This window comes from Choloepus didactylus, chromosome X (assembly GCF_015220235.1).
Source record: "Choloepus didactylus isolate mChoDid1 chromosome X, mChoDid1.pri, whole genome shotgun sequence".
Classification (NCBI taxonomy): Eukaryota; Metazoa; Chordata; class Mammalia; order Pilosa; family Megalonychidae; genus Choloepus; species Choloepus didactylus.
The window spans coordinates 53,888,042-53,909,531 of NC_051334.1; the positions used below are offsets into that span (position 1 = coordinate 53,888,042).

General features: G+C 35.7%; 1 pseudogene; it reads right to left on the reverse strand.

Annotated features, from left to right (window-relative positions):
- Positions 1-2,621: 2,621 nt before the first annotated feature.
- LOC119522143 lies at positions 2,622-7,308 on the reverse strand (annotated as a pseudogene).
- Between the last annotated feature and the right edge of the window lie 14,182 nt (positions 7,309-21,490).

Genomic DNA, 21,490 nt, shown 5'->3' on the forward strand with positions numbered 1-21,490 from the left:
GTTCAGATAAAAATAATTTGAATAGCAAGCATTATAGGTAGGCATGTTTGTAAATATACAGAGGAGGAAGAAGGGGAGGTATTGACCTGTATTCAGATTTATTCTGCAATCTAGGTATGGTGAGACTAGTGCAACAATATCCTCATCTGTAAAATCTATAACATGGCCACTATTTTGTGATATCAAATAAGGTGACTATAAATATCTGAAAATTAAATACTATTCTGAAACTTTAAAAAAAATAGAGGGGCAGATAGGGAAAAAATATACCTATTGCAAACTAATTACTGTTAGTAGTATTTTGACATCCTTTCATCAGCAGTGACAAATGTACTGTACCAATACTACGAGTCAACAAAGGAGGGGGGTAGATAGAGGTATGGGAGGATTTGAGTTTCCTTTTTTTGTCTGCATTTCTTTTCTGGAATAATGAAAATGTTCTAAAAATTGAAAAAAATTATTAATTGTGGTGATGGATGCACAGCTGTATGATAGTACCAGGGGCAATTGATCGTTTGATTGTACACTTTGGATCTTTGGATAATTGTATAGTATGTAAACAATCTCAATAAATAAAAAATTTTTAAAAAAGATTTATTTAGGTGTTCATTGTTTGTAGATGCTTTTAAAGTTGAGGAAATTTTCCTCTATTCCTAGTTTGCTGAGAGTTTTAATTAATTTTTATTATAGAAGTTGTGGGTTTACAGAACAATCATGAATTGAATACAGAATTCCCATATACCACACAGCCACCAACACCTTACATTGGTGTGGAACATGTTACAATTCATGATAGCACATTTTTATAATTGTACTGTTATTGTCCATTGTTTAACTTAGGGTTCACTGTTTGTGTATTGCAGTTCCATGGATTTTTTTAAATCTTTTATTCTGTTACCATAATATACAATCAAATATTTCCCCTTTAAATCATGTTCAGATGCATATTTCAATGCTGTTAAATGCAATCACAATGTTGTGCTACCATCACCATGACCCATTAACAAAACATTTCCATCATTCCAAACAGCAAACCTAAACATTTTTAGTATTAACTTTCTATTCTCTATCCCTACCCCATCCCCTGGCAAACTGTACTCTAGATTCTGACTCAATGAATTCGTTTATTCTAATTATTTCAAAACAGTGAGATCATACAATATTTGTCCTTTTCTCTGGCTTATTTCACTCAAAATCTTGTCTTCAATATTCATCATCCATGTTGTTGCATGTATTAGGACTTCATTCCTTTTTATGGTTGAATAATATTCTATTTATGTATATAGCACATTTTCTTTATCCTTTCATTAGTTGAGCAGGTCAATTGCTTCCATCTTTTGTCAATTAGGAATAATGTCACCAGGAATATTGGCATGAAGACATCTATTCAAGTCCTTTCTTTCAATTGTTCTAGGTATATATCTAGTAGTGGGGTTGCCAGGTCATAGGATGGTTCTTTTTTTTTGGCTCAGGCAATAAAGAGCATTTATTAAAGGGATACAGAGGTATTTCATGTGGTTTGAGCAAACAATAAATGCAAAAGGCACATCTACAGCTGGACATCAGGAAAAAATGGAAGGATTTGAACAACTCCACAAATTGGTCTTATTTCTGTATGTAAGCTTCACCCTCTCCCTTGATAGACTGGCTTCCTCCACACAGCAGGACATGGCCACCAATAATTCCAGAGCTTCCTATTTTTTGGAATCCACCACTAGAAAGGAACTGACTTATGAATGCTTGGTTGACAATCCCAAAATTCCTGGAAAAGGGTTCTGGCAGACCCATTTTAAGTTTAGTGCCCATCCCTAGACTGACCAATTGGCCAGGGGAGGCAGGGTACTATGAGTAGCCTAGTTAGTGTGAGATATCTCCTTTGGGCTAATCTGATGTAGCCAGAGGAGCAAGGTCTGCAAAAATATGACAGCTTCCATTTAAACATCATGGCTGGAGTAAAGGAAGAAGTACTTCCTAGAAAAGGAAAGTTATCAGTAAAACAGGGAAAATGTCATAAGCAACACTAACCAAATAAACCCTTTCTTTCTTTTGAAGAAGAACAAGAAGTAAGCACTACCTCCCAAATCCATTTTTCATAGTAGAGCCAAATCCCATGACATGCCAAGGGATGTCTTAACCTTTTAGTTTTAACTGTGAATTCAATTAAATAATATACTTTAATGCCTGTGAGATGTCCAATATTATAACATGTTGCTTTCATAAGTGAAACACCACCTGAAGTTTAGAAATCTTTTCTATAGCAAGTTTTGATGAAAAGTAGTTGTTAACATGGCTAAAACATTTAGGAAGGAAAACAGAGTCTGAGACTCAAAGTATCCATAAAAAAAAGCCACACCAACAATTCAATTGTTTTACTGGATCATTTAAAGATTATTCTTCTTAACAATCCTGGACAACTCTTTTTACTTTCTCAGATTAAGTGTTTTTTACAGTAAATATATTTTTCCAAAGCTTTGCAGATTTTTAATGAATTGGGAAAAGACACAACACCACAGATAATTTGGAAAGACTACCCATAAAATAGAGCAAGTGCATTCCACTCAAAAAATACATTAATAGAACTGAATTCCCAATCCATTTACATTTTAAAGCTACAAACATTCTCATACAAGCCACCTTTTCTTTCTGTGCACATTTAGAGAGCCTTTTGGAAATGAATTAAAAGCTTTTGACTTCTTCAGTGTCTTGGTAAACTGCTGAGAATTCTGAATGTTTTCTCCTAGGAAGAAATTTAAGAGCTTCTTCCCAACCACCATTGTTTTTCATACACAACAAAATATGCATCATTTGGTCTAAGGTGAGGTTTTTGTTACCAGATTCCCATTGTAAACATTTATCTAATGGAAGGCACTCTGTTGTCAGCTACAGCCATTTTACATTAGCTAGATATGTGCCTCACTGCATTTTCTGATCAACAAAAGACCCAATTACATAAATTTTGTCATGCTTAAAAGTAGGGAGGGTCTGCGGTTAAATAGTTAATACTGTCCTTTGGAAACAAATCCAAATAAGATGCTCTCTGTTAGGGGAATCGAATAGGATCTCTCTCCCACTCCCTCCCCCTTCTCTGAGCCTGTCATCTGTACGTTCGTGTTTTCTGTTGCTGTTAAAAGCAATTTGCCACATTTCTCTCCATAACCTTTAACTAATTCTGTATAATAAGCTCCATCTATTTTAAGATTGCAGAAATAAATATGGACATTTCTTTTATTCCATCCCTCACTTTATAAAAGTTGCAAGGTGGAATTCTTCAGTTCTTTGTTTCATAAAATCCTCATAAGCCATGTCAAAAACTAAAGGTTGATTTTGGAGAAAAGATGGCAGCATAGAGAGAAGTGGAAGACTGTTAGTCCCCCCCGGGAACAATTCATAAATGACCAAAAAACTAGTAAATAACCAGGAATAACTGTGGGGAGACAAACCTGACTGTCCACTCATCATCCACCAACCTGAATTGGGAGGAATGCCCGAGATCGCAGCATAAAGTCTGTAAGTAAAACTGCAGACCCGTGCTGAGAGCCAAGAGCCAAGAGCCCCTCCCTCACAGAAGCTGTGCAGTGCTAGAGAACAGCACTCTCCGAACAAGCTAGCGTACCGCAGCCCAGCTCCATCTGGGATTTTAATGTTAACTGCTAAATACAGACAGTGAATCCTCAACAAGCAGACAGCGGCTTTTGGGGACAACTGACCTTGGGAGAGTTGGGGGACATATCTGTCTCAGGACAAGAAGCCCAGAGGCTGATGGGTGAACCTGGGAGCTTTTCTGCCCCTTTTGCTCTCTGTGGAGAAAACTGCAGCAGCTTTCAGCCCACAGCGCTTTGCAGTAAAGACAGACTCAGCTATTTTAAAATCAAAATACTTTGATCAGCAGAGTCAAAGAAACAAAGAACTTCCTGATAGGTAGTGACCTCTTTGTAGGGGGCATAGCTTCCCAAAGGAAAGGGAGGGGCCTAATTTTACTGCCCGCCTTTCCGGAACCAGACCCCAAAGCCTGGGGGAGGAGAGCCACAGGCCACACCTCCTTACACAGGCGGTGACAGACTGCACCTGCCAAACAGAAAAGCACAGGTGTATTAATCCTCTAAGAAAAACCATCAGGGGAACCAGATACTGAATATTTCCTCCTTCTGTGACCTGAACCTGTTCTCATCTGGGAAAACCTGATTAGGGTGGCCTAGGAGGTCAGATGCTTAGACAACAGAAAACTACAACCTACACTAACAAAAACGAAGCTATGTCCCAGTCAAAGGAACAAACATACACTTCAACTGAGATACAGGAATTTAAACAACTAATGCTAAATCAATTCAAAAACTTTAGAGAATATTTCACAAAAGAGATAGATGCTGTAAAGAAAACACTGGGCATATATACAGCAGAAATTGAAAGTTCAAAAAAGCAACTAGTAGAATCTATGGAAATGAAAGGCACAACACAAGAGATGAAAGACACAATGGAAACATACAACAGCAGATCTCAAGAGGCAGAAGAAAACACTCAAGAACTGGAGAACAAAACACCTGAAAGCCTATACGCAAAGGAGCAGATGGAGAAAAGAATGAAAAAATATGAGCAACATCTCCAGGAACTTAAAGATGAAACAAAGTACAAGAATCTACATATCGTTGGCGTCCCAGAAGGAGAAGAGAAGGGAAAAGGGGTAGAGGCAATAATAGAGGAAATAATCAATGAAAATTTCCCATCTCTTATGAAAGACATAAAATTACAGATACAAGAAGTGCAGTGTACTCCAAACAGAATAGATATGAATAGGCCTACACCAAGACACTTAATAATCAGATTATCAAATGTCAAAGACAAAAAGAGAACCCTGAAAGCAGCAAGAGAAAAGCAATCCATCACATCCAAAGGAAGCTTAATAAGACTATGTGCGGATCTCTCAGCAGAAACCATGGAGGCAAGAAGGAAGTGGTGTGATATATTTAAGACACTGAAAGAGAAAAACCTCCAACCAAGAATCCTATATCCAGCAAAGCTGTCCTTCAAATATGAGGGAGAGTTCAAAATATTTTCTGACAAACAGACAATGAGAGACTTTGTGAACAAGACACCTGCCCTACAGGAATTACTAAAGGGAGCACTGCAGAGTGATAGGAGAAGACAGGAGTGTGTGGTTCAGAATACAATTTTGGGAGATGGTAGCACAGCAATGTAAGTACACTGAACAAAGATAGCTATGTATACGGTTGAGAGAGGAAGGTTGGGAGCATATGAGACACCAGAAGAAAGGAGGAAAGATAAAGAATGGGACTGTGTAACTTGGTGAAATCTAGAGTGTTCAACAATTGTGATAAAATGTACAAATATGTTCTTTTACGAGGGAAACAAGCAAATGTCAACCTTGCAAGGTGTTAAAAATGGGGAGGCACTGGGGGAAGGATGCAATCAATGTAAACTAGAGACTGTAACTAACAGAATCATTGTATTATGCTTCCTTCAATGTAACAAAGGTGATAAACTGAGGTAAATGCAGATAAGAAGGGGGGATATGGGAGGCATGATAGACACTTGACATTGGTGGTGTTGTCTGACTCTTTACCCTACTTTGATTTAAGATTACTTTTCCTTTTGCTACTTCCTAGCTGTCATTTTTTTCCCTCTTTCTTTTCCCTCTCTACATTCTTTGATGCTCCCTCCTGCCTTCTGGAAGAAATGTAGATGTCCTTCCATAGATAGTGATGAAGGTGGTGAACACATAAATATGTGACCATACAGAGAACCATCAATTGTTTACTTAGGATGGAATGTATGGGGTGTGAACAAAACCATCTTAAAAAAAAATGGGTTGATGTCAAAACCTCAAGGGCAATAGACTGAGTGAAATAAGCCAGACACATACGGACAAACGTTGCAGGGTCTCACTGATAAGAACTAATTATAATATGTAAACTCATAGACATGAAATATAAGGTACCAAGATATAGGACGAGGCTTAAGAATGGGGAGTGGTTGCTTAGTATGAGCAGGATGTTCAACTAGGATGAACTTAAATGTTTGGAAATGAACAGGGGTGTTGGTAGCAAGACGTGAGAATAACTAACAGTGATGAATGGTGTGTGAATGAGGTGGAAAGGGGAAGCTCAGAGTCATATATGTCACCAGAAGGAAAGTTGGAGGTCAAAAGATGGGAATGTATAAAACTGAATCCTATGGTGGGCAATATCCATGATTAACTGTACAAATATTAGAAAACTCTTCCATGAACCAGAACAAATGTATGACAATGCAACTAGAAGTTAACAATAGAGGGACATATAGGGAGGAAATATATACCTATTGCAAACTATATACTACAGTTAGTAGTATTTCAACATTCTTTCATAAACAGTAACAAATGTACTATACCAACACTACGGGTCAGTAATTGAGGGGGGTTGGTTAGGGATACGGGAGGATTCGAGTTTCCTTTACTTTTCCTTTTTTTTTTCCCCCATCTTTCACTTTATTTCTTGCCTGGAGTAATGAAAAGATTCTAAAAATTGAACAAAAATTAACTGTGGTGATGGATGCACAGCTGTAAGAGGGTACCAGGGGCAACTGATTGTACACTTTGGATCTTTGGATAATTGTATGGTATCTGAACAATCCCAATAAAAATTTTAAAAAAAATGTAAAAAAAAAACAAAACAAAGCAAAACAAAAAAAAAAAAAAACTAAAGGTTGCCTGAACTGCAGGGCCTGGGCACCAATCCAGTCTATTGCAATGTTCATATGCCTATCCCAAAGTCATAGAAATAGGAAGTTTTGCTGTTTCTTTTCCTCCTCAGTGGTTTCTGGCAGTTTATTCTTTTTTGCTTCTTCTTTTGCTGCTGCTTTCCTTTCTTTTTTTATTTGCTTAGCTTTTTTTTTTCATTTTTCCCTGATGTATAAATATTTTAAATATTTTGTTTTTGATGATTTAGAAGCACATTCCGTAATGGTTTTGAACTCTTCTTCACTGATGTGTTCTGGTACTTCTCTGCCAAGCAATCTCCACATCTCAATTAACTCTCTGGTGGTAGCTAGATTTTCATCCTTGCTGCTTGAGAATGTTGAAACAACTTCTTGCACACTAGATTTCATTGTAGTTTTCCACCTGTCGAATTCTAGCTGTTCAGGAGGTGATGTACTTTCCTTATTAGGATAGAACTCAGAGGGTATTTTGGAAGACATGCATCACTGCAGAATTGTTGAACATAGATCCCTTCTCTTGCTATGAAGGGTAAATGGCACCAAAAGCCTTGAAAAAGGCCTTAAAAAGGTAATGCTGACACTCATTTTGAAGAAAACAGCAAGCAAGAATCCCGGATGTGTAGATATCGGATCCTGCAGGCTCAAAGCGTAGGGATCTTTGAGGCCACAGTAACATTCCGTGATCGGCCATCAGCAGTAGCTTCAAAGCTCTCTTCTCAGTCTATGCCGCACCCGTCAATGATCCAGGCTGGTGTCCTCATATGATACTTTTATACTTAGCTTTCTGGGGAACTGCCAACTGTCTTCTACAGCAGATGCCCCATTTTACATTGCCACCAGCAATGAATGAGTGTTCCTGCTCCTCTGCATCTTCTCCAACACTTATTTCCTGTTTTTAATAGCACCAACTCTAATGGAAGTGGAATGGTATCAGATTGTGGTTTCAGTTTGCATATTCCTGATTATGCTGAGCATCATTTGATGTGCTTTCTGGCCATTTGTGTATCTTCTTTGTAGAGATGTCTTTTCATGTCTTTTGTAAATTTTAAAGTTTGGGCTGTTTGTCATTTTGCTGTCAGGTTGAAGGATATCTCTACATATTCTGGATATTAATCCTTTATTGCATATGTGGTTTCCAAATATTTTGTCCCATTGTGTAGGTTATCATTTTACTTTCATGATAAAGTCTTTTGCAGAACAGAAGTTCTTAATTTTGATGAGATTACACTTAACTTTTTTTTTTTCAATTTTGGTGGGGTTTTTTTTTGTATTTTTTTCCTTTTTTCTATGTTTTTTTTTTTCTTTTTTTGCTTGTGCTTTGGGTGCAAATTCTAAGAAAGTACCTAACACAAGCTACTGAAAATGCTTCCGTATGTTTTCTTCTTAAGAGTTTGATAGTTCTAGCCCTTATATTAAGGTCTTTGATCCACTTTGAGTTGATTTTTGTATATGTTGTGAGATAGGTATCCTCATTTTTTTTTTTTTTTTTGCATATGGAGATCCAGTTTTCCCAGACCCAATTTGTGAAGAGATTATTCTTTCCCAATTGAGTGGTCTTTGCTGCCTTGTCAAAAATCATTAATGTGAGGATTCATTTCTGAGCTCTCAATTCCATTGCATCGGTCCATACAGCAGTCCTTGTGACAGTGCTGTGCTGTTTTGATTTCTTTGCCTTTGTAATAAGTTTTAAGATTAAGAAGTGTGAGTCCTCCCTCAGGCCTCTTTTTCAAGATGACACTAGGTATTCAGGGCCCCTTATCCTGCCCCATAAATTTGATAATGAGATTTTACATGTCTTCAAAGAAGGTTGTTGGAGATTTTATTGGAATTGCATTGAATCTATAAACTTCTTTCGATAGTATTCACAACTTAACGATAATTACTTTTCCAATCCACGGACACAGAATACCCTGCCATTTATTTAGGTCTTCTCTTATTTATTTCAGTAATATTTTGTAATTTTATGTGTACAAATAATTTACATCCTTGGTTAGATTTATTTATAGATATTTCATTCTTTTAGCTGCTATTGTGAATGGAATTTTTGCCTTGATTTCTTGTTCCCATATACCACAATAATATTCCAATTGTACATTATTGTGTACAGAAACACTACTGTTCTGTACATACCAAACATGCCAAACTTCTACCCTTCCATTTTGTTGAATTCATTTTTCACTAGGAGCTTTGTTGTGGATTTTTCCAGATTTTCTGTTTATACAATCGTGTATCTATAGGATGAAGTTTTACTTCTTCCTTTCCAATTTGGATGACTTTTTTTTCTTTTTCCTGCTTAATTGCTTTGGCAAGAACTTCCAGTACCATGTTGAACAGCAGTGGTGACACTGGGCAACCTTGTCTTGTTCCTGATCTTACATGGACAGATTTCAGTCTTCCACCATTAAGTAGGATGTTAGCTGTGGACTTTTCATATATACCCTTTATCAGGTTGAGGAAGTTTCCTTCTATTCCTAGTATTAAGTGTTGTTTTTTTTTCCTAAGAAAGGGTGCTGTATTTTCTCAAATGCCTTTTCTGCATCTGTTGAGATGATCATGTGTCTTTGCTCTCTCATTCTGTGAATGTGGTGTATTATTAATTGATTTTCTTACATTGAACCAACCTTGCATACAGGGAAAACCAAACTTGATCATGGTGTATAACTGTTTTAATATGCTGTTGGATTCAGTTTGTGAGTATTTTTGTTGAGGATTTTTGCATCTATATTCATAAGAGGTATGTGTCTGTAGTTCTCTTTTCTTTAGCTTTGGTATGAGTGTGATGCTGGCCTCGTAGAACAAATTAAGGAGTGCTACCTCCTCTTCAAATTTTTTTGATGAGTAGAGCAGAATTGGAGTTACATCTTGGCATGTTTGGTATAATTCCTCTGTGAAGGTATCTGCCTCAGGACTTTTCTTTGTTGGGAGGTTTTTGATGACTGATTCAATCTCTTTACTAGTATTTGGTTTGGAGAGATCTTCTATTTCTTCTTGAGGTCCTATAGGTAGTTTTTGTGATTCTAAGAATTTGACCATTTCACCTATGTTATCTAATTTATTGGCATACAGTTGTTCATTGTGTGCACTTATAGTCCTATTTTTTTCAGTGGAAAAAAAAGTATAGGGTTTGAATGATACCCTAAACCAACTTGAGCTAATAGACATATATAGAACACTCCACTCATTGAAATCAGAATACGCATTCTTCTTCTGACCAGATATTCTATCCATTATTGAGAGTGGTGTGTTAAAGTCTCCTACTATTAAAATATCTCCCTTTTCATTTCTGATTTTCATTATTTGTTTCATCTCTCTTTTTTGTCAGGTCTAGGTAAAGGTTTGTTGATTTTATTATCTTTCCAAAGAACCAATTTTTGGTTTTGTTGATTCTCTCTATTGTTTTGTTTGTTGGTTTGTTTTCTATTTCATTTATCTCCACTCTAATCTTTGCTATTTCCTTCCTTCTGCTCATTTTGGTTTATATTTTGCTCTTCTTTTTCTAATTCTTCCAGTTTTGAGTTTGGGTCTATGATTTGAAGTCTTTCCTCTTTTTTATTAATGTAAGCATTTAGAGCCTTACATTTCCCTCTCAACACTGCCTTCACTGCATCCCATCAGTTTTGGTGTGTTGTGTTTTCATTTTCATTTGTCTCAATGTATTTCCTAATTTTGCTTCTGATTTCCTCTTTAACCCGTGGGTTGTTTAAGAGAATGCTGCTAAATTTTGACTTACTTGTGAATTTTTGCTTTCTCTCTCTGTATTATTTCTATCTTCTTTCTGTTGTCAGAGAATATGAACTGTATTTCTTATTCAATATTTTTTTAATTTATTGAGACTTGTGTTTTGACCCAACATATGGTCTATCCTGGAAAATGATCCATGGGCACTTGAGAAGAATGTGTATTCTGATTTCAATGAGTGGAGTGTTCTATATATGTCTATTAGGTCAAGTTGGTTTAGGGTATCATTCAAACCCTATACTTCTTTGTTGATCTTCTGACCAGATATTCTATCCATTATTGAGAGTGGTGTGTTAAAGTCTCCTACTGTTAATATAGATCTGTTAATGTCTCCTTTCAAATTTGTCAGTGTTTGCTTCATTAATTTTGGGACTTTGCTGTTAGGTGCATATATATTTATAATTGTTATGTCTTCCTGTTGAATTGTCCCCTTCATCAGTATAATGACCATTTTTTTTTCCCTCAGAACAGTTTTTTACTTAAAGTATATTTTACCCTGTATTAGCATAGTCATCCAGCTCTCTTTTGGTTATAACTTGCATAGTATATTTTTTCCCATCCTTTCACCCTTAACTTTAAGGTGAGTCTCTTGCAGGAAGCATACAGTTGGGTCATACTTTTTTATCCATTCTGCCATTTTCTACCTTTTGTGTGGTGAGATTAATCATTTACAAGTAAAGTCACTACTGATAATACAGGACTTTCTTCTGCCATTTTGTTATTTAGATTTTGTAAGTATTATGCCTTTTTTGTCCCTAATTTCCATTAAAGTCTAATTTTATATTTATTTACTTTTTAGTGTTCTACAATATTGAGAGCAATCTCACTCCTGTTTAAAATTTTCATCTATTTTCTTCATTTTTACCATTTGGTTAAAATTTAACATGCCCAATAAATAAAAATCATATTTGGTTTGACACCACCAATTTAACTCAATAGCATGCTCATATATTTATCCTATGCCCCTCTGTCCCCCTACCATTTTTTGTACTGGTTACTACTTGTATCTTTGTACTTTTTATGCCCTCAAACTTAGATTCATCATTGCATTTTATGCATTTTCATTTTAACACCTGTTGGAAGTAAGAAATGGAGTTACATATCAAACAATACACTACAATAATACTGATATTTATAATTACCCAAATGGTTTACTGGAATTTATAATTTCCCAAATGGTTACCTTTACCACATGTCTTTATTTCTTTACGCTACCTTGAACCACTGTCTAACATCCCTTTCAGTCTGAAGAACTCCTTTTAAATTGCTTGTAGGGCAGATCTAGTGGTGATGAAGTTCTTTAGCTTTTGTTTATCTGAGAATGTATTAATCTCTCCCTCATTTTTGAAAAAGAGTCTCACTAGCTATAAAATTCTTGGCTGGTGGTTGTTTTCCTTCAGCACTTTAACTATTTCAGCCCCTTGCCTTCTTGTCTCCATGTTTTCCAATGAGAAATCAGCACTCAATCTAATAGGGACTCCCCTGTACAGCACATTGCTTTTCTCTTGCATCTTTCACAACTCTTTTTCTTGTCCTTTGCATTTGATTTTGTAATCAATATATCACGGGTTGTACTTTTCCTCATGTTTATCCTGTTTGGTAGTCTCTGAACTTCTTGGATGTGCATATTCACATCTTTTGCTAAGTTTGGGGAAAATCTGTTATTATTAGTTTGACTATTCCTTCTGACCCTTTCTCTCTTTCTTTTGTTTCTAGGATCCCATAATTCCTATATCAGTGTGCTTGACAGTGTCCCATTGCTGTCTGTGTTAGTTAGGGTTCTCTAGGGAAACAGAATCAACAAGAGGTATCTATAAATATAAGATTTATAAAAGTGTCTCACACAATTGTGGGTATGCCTGCGTCCAAATTCCATAGGGCAGGCAGCAAACTGGCAACTCCAATGAAGATGTTCAATGAATCCTCAGGTAGCGAACTGGCAACTTCGATGAATGTGTTCGGAGAACTCCTCAGGAAATGAACTGGCAACTCTGATGAACTCCTCAAGAAGGGCTTTGCTGGCTGGCTGAAGAAGAAGTGAAGATCCTCTATCTGTCTCACTTAAAAGTCTTCAACTGATTGGATTAAATCCAGCTGATTGCATTCTCTCATTTTGGAAGACATGCCCTTCATTGATGTAATCAGTCACAGCTGCAGCCAATTGACTGATTATTTAATAAACCAGACTTCTGGTTTATTAACCAGCCACAAATGTCCTTGCAGTAACTTTTAGGCCAGTGCTTGCTTGACCAAACACACCTGGGTACCATCACCTGGCCAAGTTGACACATGAACCTAACCATCACACTGTCTTAGGCCTTTTTCACTTTTAATATTTCTTTCTTCTTTCTGCACCTCAGCCTGACTCATTTCAAGTGTCTTCTCTTCAAGTTCACTGATTCTTTCTTCTGTCAACTCCAGTCTGCTCTTGAAACACTCATGGGCATTTTTCATTTCGGTTATTGTGGTCTCAACTCCAGTAGTTCTGTTTGCTCCCTTTTCAAAATTTTTATCTCTATACTTAGCCTCTCATACTGTTTATTCATTGTTTTCCTTATGCCCTTTAGCTCTTTCTCTGTACTTTCCTTCATGTCCTTGAGCATTTTAAAGATAATTTTAAGAGGATTTTTTTTGGTATGTTCACACTATCATCATTTTCATTACTGTTTTCTGGATTTTATCCTCTTCCTTTGGATAGACCACCATTTCCTGTTTCTTTTTTTTTTTTGTCTTATACTTTTTTGTTGCACACTGTACATTTCAATATTTGAAAATCTTAACACCTAACTTTACTCCCTGGAATGTATGTTTCTTGGTTTTGTTACCAACTGTTGATAAGACAGAGATTTTCCTGAGCTTCAGCCCTCCTCTCAGGAAGGTCTGTCCAAGGTGCATGCATTGTCAAGGGCTTTCCCTGTCTTTCTGGGCCTGTGTCTTGTCTTGGGATTTTGCTTGTTTGCTGTTTTGGGTTTCCCCTGTTTACAGGAGTTTGTTGTACCCTCTGTTTCTAAGGAGCCAGATCTCCTTCTCCTAGGTACATGACACCACCTGACCTACTCCCTAGACCATCCAATTCTGTAGTTTTTATAGTTCTTTCTTTGTCTCATGCTTGGAAGGCAAATTCTGGAATGAGGGTCAATCTGGAGAAGACTTTCCAAAGTCAGTCTTTCCCAGCCAAAACATGGCCAGGTACTCATGAAGGGGGTGCAGACTAGGTCCATAGAGCTCTGGGATGAGATCTGGAAGGGTTCCAAAAACAGCAAATCAGCCCTTCTGCTAGCTGTCCCCCACAGCCCTGAGGAAATGCTGCATCTTTGAATCTCCACCACCTCTGCCCCTGTCTATGGAGAGTTGAAACAATTGCTGCTGCTGACTTTGTTGGGGTGGGGTTGAAACAGTAGCTACACACAGAACCAGGAACCAGCAATCCAAATTCACTAATCAAAAACCATGGTCAGTGATTGGCCATGCCCACCCCTGTCCTTGGGGAAGAAGATTCCTTTCACTCACCAGCAGCCAGTCAGATACTGGACCCTGTGGCAGCCTGCCATGATAGTGGGGCATGGGTGCCAGTAGCCACCATGGAGAGAGAGCAATTTACAGTTATTTACTGTAATTTATCAACCTCTTCCTCCTGATCATCTCTGGATGCAGTATAATGTCTTTTCTGACCTCTGGAGTTTCAAAATAGTTGTTTCCTGCCTGTTTAATTGTTGTTTTGGTGGAAGGACTGAGTCCTGGAGCCCTCTACTCCATCATCTTCCCCAGAATTTCTCTGCTGAAAGTTCTTATCATTAGTGGGTTTTTATTTCATTAGTTGCTTTTTTCTGCATCAATTGATGTGATCATGTGATTTTTCTTCTTTAGCCTTTTGACATGATGGATTACATAGTTTGATTTCAGAATTTTGAACCAACTTTGCATACTTGGAATAAATCCTACTTTGTCATGTGTGTAATTCTTTTATAAATCTCTGGAATTGATTTGCTAATATTGTGTGGAGAAATTTAGCATCTATCTCATGAAAGATAATTGTGTGTAGTTCTCTTGAGTTTGTAATATTTTTGCCTGAATTTTGTACTAGAATCATAGCAGCCTCATAAAATTATGTCAGATGTGTTTCCTATTCTATTGTTTGTAAGAAGTTGTGTAAAATCAGTATTAATTGTTTAAATACTTGATGGTACTCTCAAGTGAAACCATTTGGGATTGCAGCTTTCTTTTCATGAAGACTTAAATACAAATCATTTTAACACTTGTAGAACTATTCAGATTACCTTTTTCATTTGGTTTAAATTTAGTACATTTTGGTTTTTGAGGAATTGGTACATTTCTTCCAAATTGTGCATTTTATGATTTTCAAGTTATTTGAGGAATTTCCTTTTCCTTTTAATGATTATAGAATTTGTAGTGATATGCCTTTTTCATTCCTGATATTGGTTACATTTATCTTCTCTCTTTTTACTTTTGTCAGTTTTTCTAGAGTTTTATCAAATTTATTCATATTCTTAAAGAACCAGCTTTTTGATGCATTGATTTTCTTTATAGTTCTATTATTTTCTTCTTTCTGCTTGTTTTGGGTAAGATTTGCACTTAATTTTCTAGTTTCTGGAAGTGGAAACTTAGTACACTGACTTAAGAACTTTCCCTTTTTGAATGGAAGCATTTAGTGATGTAAATTTTCATCTCAGCACTATTTTAGTTTTAGCACACACACATTAATATGTTATTAATTAAATTTCCTTTGAGACTTCTTCATTAACCTGTGGGTTATGTAGAATTATGTTGTTTAATTTCCAAGTATGTGTAGATTTTTCCTTTGTCTTTTATTGATTACTAATTTGATTCCTTTATAATCAGAGAATGTCAATTGTTTTAAAATTGTTCAGGTTTGTCTTCTTTATAGAATGGTCTATTTTGTGGAATGTTTCGTGGGTGCTTGAAAAATATATGTTTTCTACCATTGGGTGGAGTTCTCTATATATGTCAATTACATCCTATTGGTTGATTGTATTGTTCAGTTCTTCTAAATTCTCGCTGATATCCTGTCTCATAATTTTACCAATTGCTGAGAGTGTCGTGTTAAATACCCCTACTAAAATTTTGGATTTATCTATTTCTCCTCTTGTCAGTTTTTCCTTCATATATTTTTAGGGCCTTTTGTTTGACAAATACACATTTAAGATCATAATGTCTTCCTGGTGATTGACACTTTTATCAATATGTAGTGGCCCTCTTTGTCTCTAGTAATTTTCTTTACTTTCAAATCTGCTTTATCTGATATTAGCAAGCTTCTTGCTTTCCTTTAATTAATGTTGCATTGTGTACCATTTTCCATTCATTACTTCCATCCTACCTATGTATGTGTATTTGAATTAAATTTCTTTTAGATATTATACATTGGGTCCCATTTCCAGGGTCCCCTGTATTTTGATTGACATATTTAAGCTATTTACATTTAAGATAATTATTTTTTGTTAGGGCTTAAGTCTTTTATTTGTTTTATGTTTTATCCCCCTGTTTATTGTTAGTTACTCTGTATCTCTTTTCACCTTCCTATGGGTTACTTCACAGAGTCTATCGGTATTGACATTCTACCACTTAGAGTGATATGTAGAAACCTTACTTTTGAGTGATTTTGACCCAATGTTAGCACCAGTTAATTATGGATGTTCAGAATTGGCATAAATTTGTGCATTTCTTTCATATTTTCATGTTGTGCTTTAAACCAATGAACATATTATAATAAACTTATGAAGTTACTATCATTTATTTTATAATTTATGTATACTTACCCCTGTCATATTCTGTAAATATAACTATATTGTCAAACCAAAACATTTGGTTGGTGTACATTGTGATTAAAAGCCGTAAAATCTTTAGCATTTATATGCTAGATTTTGTTGCTGCTTCATTTTCTAATAAAAATTCACTTTTCTGAATTCACATTTGTTGCTTATTTTGTAGTGCAGTTGTAGGTTTACAGAAAATTCCTGAAGAAAGTGCAGAGTACATATATGCCACCTCTTGCACATGCAATTTTACCTATTATAATGCTTTGCATTAGTGTGGTACATTTGTTACAATTGAAACAATATTATTATAATTAGGCTCTTAAATTTAGTTCATTGTTTACATTAGTGTTGACTTTGTATTGTACAGTTTTAGTTGTGTGTGTGTGGTTATTGCATACAACCTAAAATTTCCCTTTATATCCCTTTTCAAATATGCAATGCAGAAGTGTTATTCACATTCACAAAATTGTGCCTTCATCACTATCATCCATTGCCAAAATGTTTCCACCACTCCACATGAACACTCCATACAAATTAAACATTAATTCCCATTCTCCTCCCCAAATCAGCCCCATGTAATCTATATTCTAGTTTCTAACTTTATGAATTTGTGTATTCTGCTTATTTCATATAAGTGAGATCATACAGTATTTGTCCTTCTGTGTCTGGCTTATTTTACTCAGCATGTTATCTTCAAGGTCCATCCATGCATGCATCAGAACTTTATTCTTTTTAATGACTGAATAATATTCCATTGTATGTATATACCACATTTTGTTTATCCATTCATCTGTTGTTGAACATATGGGTTGATTCCACCTTGGGGAATTGTGAATAAACTGGCTATGAACATCAGAGTGCAAATATCTGTTTGAATCCCTGCTTTCAATTCTTTGGGATTGCCAGGTCCAAGTGATAATACTATACTTAACTTTCTGAGGTATTGCCAAACTCTTTGCCACAGTGGCTGCACCATTTTGCATTTCTACCAACAATGTATGAGTGCTCCTGTTTTTCCACATCTTATCCAAAACTTGTTATTTAGTATTTTTAGTATCCATTATAGTGGGTCTGAGATGGTATCTCATTGTGGTTTTTACTTGCATTTCCTTGACTGCTAATGATGTTGACATCTTTTCATGTATTTATTGGCCATTTATATATCTTCTTTGGAGAAATGTCTGTTCAAGCCTTTTCCCATTTTAATTGGTTTTTATGTCTTTCTGTTGTCAACAACTCAAGTTTTAGGATTTCTTTATATATTATGGATATGAAATCCTTATCAGTTATATGGTTTCCAAATATGTTCTCCCATTATCTGGGTAGTTTATTTAGTTTCTTGATAAAATCCTTTGATGTATGATATTTTCAATTTTGATTGAGATCCATTTACTATTGTTTCTTTGTTGCATGTGCTTTTGGTGTAAAGTCTAAGAAACCATTTCTTAACACAAGGTCTTGAAGATGTTTCTCTATGTTTTCTTCTAGGAGTTTATAATCTTGGTTCTTATACTTAGGTCTTTGATCGATTTTCAGTTAACTTCTGTATATGGTGTGAGTTTAGGCACTCATCTTCATTCTTTTGCTTATGGATGTCCAGTTTTCCCAGCACCATTTATTGAAGAGACTATTCTTTCCCCACTAAGTGGACTTGGCACCTGTGTCAAAGATCAATTGGCCAACGGTGTGCAGGTTGATTTCTGAACTCTCAATTTGATTCCTTTGGTATATATGTCTGTACTTGTGCCAGTACCATGCTGTTTTGACTATTGTAGCTTTGTAATATCAGAAAGGGTGAGTTCTCCAAATTTGATCCTCTTTTTCAAGATGGTTTTGGCTATTTAGAGCCCTTTACCCTTCCATATATCACCAAATCACCAAATTTGATGATTGGATTTTCCCTTTGTGCAAAGAAGTCTGTTGGAATTTTGCTTGGAATTACATTGAATATCACTTTGTATGTCACTTTGTGTATAACTGACATCTTAACAATATTTACAGCCTTTCAATCCATGAGCCCAGAATGTCCTTCCAATTATTTAGGTCTTTAATTTCTTTAAGCAATGTTTTGCAGTTTTCCATGTACAAATGTTTCATGCCATTGGTTAAATTTATTCCTAGATATTTGATTCTTTTACTTGATATTGTAAATGGAATTTGTTTCTTGATTTCCATTTCAGATTGTTCATTACTAGAAAACAGCACTGATTTTTGCATGTTGATCTTGTACTCTACCCCTTTGCTGAATTCATTTATTAGCTCTATTAGCTTTGCTGTGGATTTTTCAGGATTCTATATGTATAGGATCTCATAATCTGCAAATAGGGAGAGTTTTATTTCTTCCTTTCATTTTTGGATGTCTTATTTTCTTGTATAATTCTTTGGGCTAGAGAGTCCTGTAAAAATGTTCATAGCAGTGGTAACATGGGCATTTTTGTCTTGTTCCTGATGTTTGGGGGAAAGATTTCAGTCTTTCACCATTGAGTATGATGTTAATTGTTGTTTTTCCTCCATTCCCTTAATCATGTAGCAGATGTTTCCTTCTATTCCTAGTTTTCTGAGTAGTTTTATCAGGAAGGGGTGCTGAATTCTGTCAAATGTCTTTTCTGCATCAATTGAGATGATCATGATCATTTAGTTTTGTTCCCTTGTCCTATTAATGTGGTCTATTGCATTTATTGATTTTCTTATATTGAACCACCCTTGCATGTCTGAGATAAATGCCACATGACCAAGGTGTATAATTTTTTTAATGTGCTTTTAGATTGGATTTGCTACTATTTTATTGAGAATTTTTGCATCTATATTCAAGAGGGATATTGGTCTGTAATTTTCTTTGCTTTTGATATCTTTACCTGTCTGTACTATTATGGTGGTGCTGGCCTCATTGAAGTAGTTGGGGACTGTTCATTCCACTTTAATTTTTTGAAACAGTATGAGCAGGAATAGTTATAGCTCTTTTTTGAAAGTTTCAAAGAATTCACTAGTGAAGCCATCTGGTCCTGGGCTTTTCTTTGTTGTATGGTTTTTTGATAACTGATTCAATCTCTTTACTTTTTTCTTGGTCTGTTGAGATCTTCTATTTCTTCTTGAATCACTATAGGTAGTTTTTACGCTCCTAAAAATTTGTTCATTTCATCTAGGTTATCTTATTTGTTGTCAGATTAATGTTCATAGCATCTCTTATAATCCTTTTCATTTCTGAGGGTTTGGTAGTAATGCCCCTTTTATTCCTAGTTTAGTTACTTGCACATTCTCGTTTTTGTTTGTCAGTCTAGCTAAAAGTTTTCCAATTTATTGATCTTTTCAAGAAACAACTTTCATCCTATTGATTCTCTCTACTGTATATTTATTCTCTATTTCATTTATCTCTGCTATACTCTTTGTTATTTCCTTCATTCTGCTCACTTTCTATTTAGTTTGCTGTTCTTTTACTCATTCAAGGTTAGGTCTCTGATTGGAGCTGTTTCTCCTTTTTAGTTATAAATACTTAGTGCTATACATTTTCCTCTGAGCACTGCCTTCACAGTATCAAATAAGTTTTGATACACTGTGTTTTCAGTTTCATTTGTCTCAAGGTATTTCCTGATTTCCTTTGTGATTTCATCTTGACCCACTGATTAAGAACACATTGTTTAAATTTCAGCTACTTGTGGAATTTGCAGTTCTTCTCCTGCTATTAATTTCTAGTTTCATTCCATTATGTCAGAGAAAATGCTTTCAATAATTTCAATCTTTTAATTTGAGACTTGTTTTGTGATATCACATGTGCTTTATCTTGGAGAATGATTATGTGCATTTGAGAAGAAAGTGTATTCTGCTTTATGGGGTGCAGTGTTCTGGGTATGTCTGTTAGGTCTGGTTCATTTATAGTATTGTTCAAGTTCTCCATTTCCTTATTGAATTTCTGTATAGATGGTCAATCCATTGATGAAAATGTTGTATTAAAGTCTCCTAATATTATTGCAAAGGTATTATTTCTCCCTTCAGTTTTGACTCATATATTTTGGGGCACTGTGGTTAGGTGCATAAATATTTATAGTTGTTATTTCTTCTTGGTGGAGTGACCCTTTTATTAATATATAGTGCCCTTTTTGCCTCTTGTAACACTTTTTCACTTAATGTCTATTTTGTCTGATACTAGCATAGCTAGTCCAGTTCTCTTTGCATGGAATATTTTTTTTCCATCCTTTCACTTTCAACCTGTTGGTTTCTTTTTGTCCAAGGTGAGTCTTTCACAAAAATCATATTGTTGGATTGTGCATTTTAAAATCTGTTCTGCCAATTTAAGTTTTTTGATTGAGGAGTTTAATCTATTCACATTCACTATAATGACTCATAAGTAGGACTTACTTCAGCCATTTTGTCCTTTGTTTCATTTTTTTAAATTCAATTTTATTGAAATATATTCACATACCATGCAGTCATACAAAGCATACATTCAATTGTTCACAGTACCATTATATAGTTGTGCATTCACCACCAAAATTGATTTTTGAACATTTTCATTACCACACACACAAAAAAAATAAGAATAAAAATTAAAGTGAAAAAGAACAATTAAAGTAAAAAAGAACACTGAGTGCCAGTTTTTTGGCCCCATTTTTCCACTCATTTATCCACACACCAGACAAAGGGGAGTGTGGTCCATATGGCTTTCCCAATCACATTGTCACTGCCCATAAGCTACACTTTTATACAATCTTCAAGATTCAAGGGTTCTGGGTTGTAGTTTGATAGTTTCAGGTATTTACTGCTAGTTATTCCAATTCATTAGAACCTAAAAAGTGATGTATATATGGTGTTTAAGAGTGCCCACCAGAGTGACCTCACAGCTCCTTTTGGAATCTTTCTGCCACTGAAGCTTATTTCATTTCCTTTCACAGCCCCTTTTGGTGAAGAAGATGTTCTCCATCCCCTGGTGCCAGGTCTAGATTCCTCCCCAGGAGTCATATTCCATGTTTCCAGGGAGATTTATTCCCCTGGCTTTCAGATCCCATGTAGGGGGGAGGGAAGTGATTTCACCTGCCAAGTTGACTTAGCTAGAGAGAGAGGGCCACATCTGAGCAACAAAGTGACATTCAGGAGGAGACACTTAGGCACAATTATAGGCAGGCCTAGCCTCTCCTTTGCAGCAACCATCTTCCCAAAAGCAAGTCCATTGGTAGAGGGCTCAGCCCACCAAAACTTCAGTCCCCCATGTCCATGAGCACATCAGCACACATCAAGGTGGGGACAACCAACAC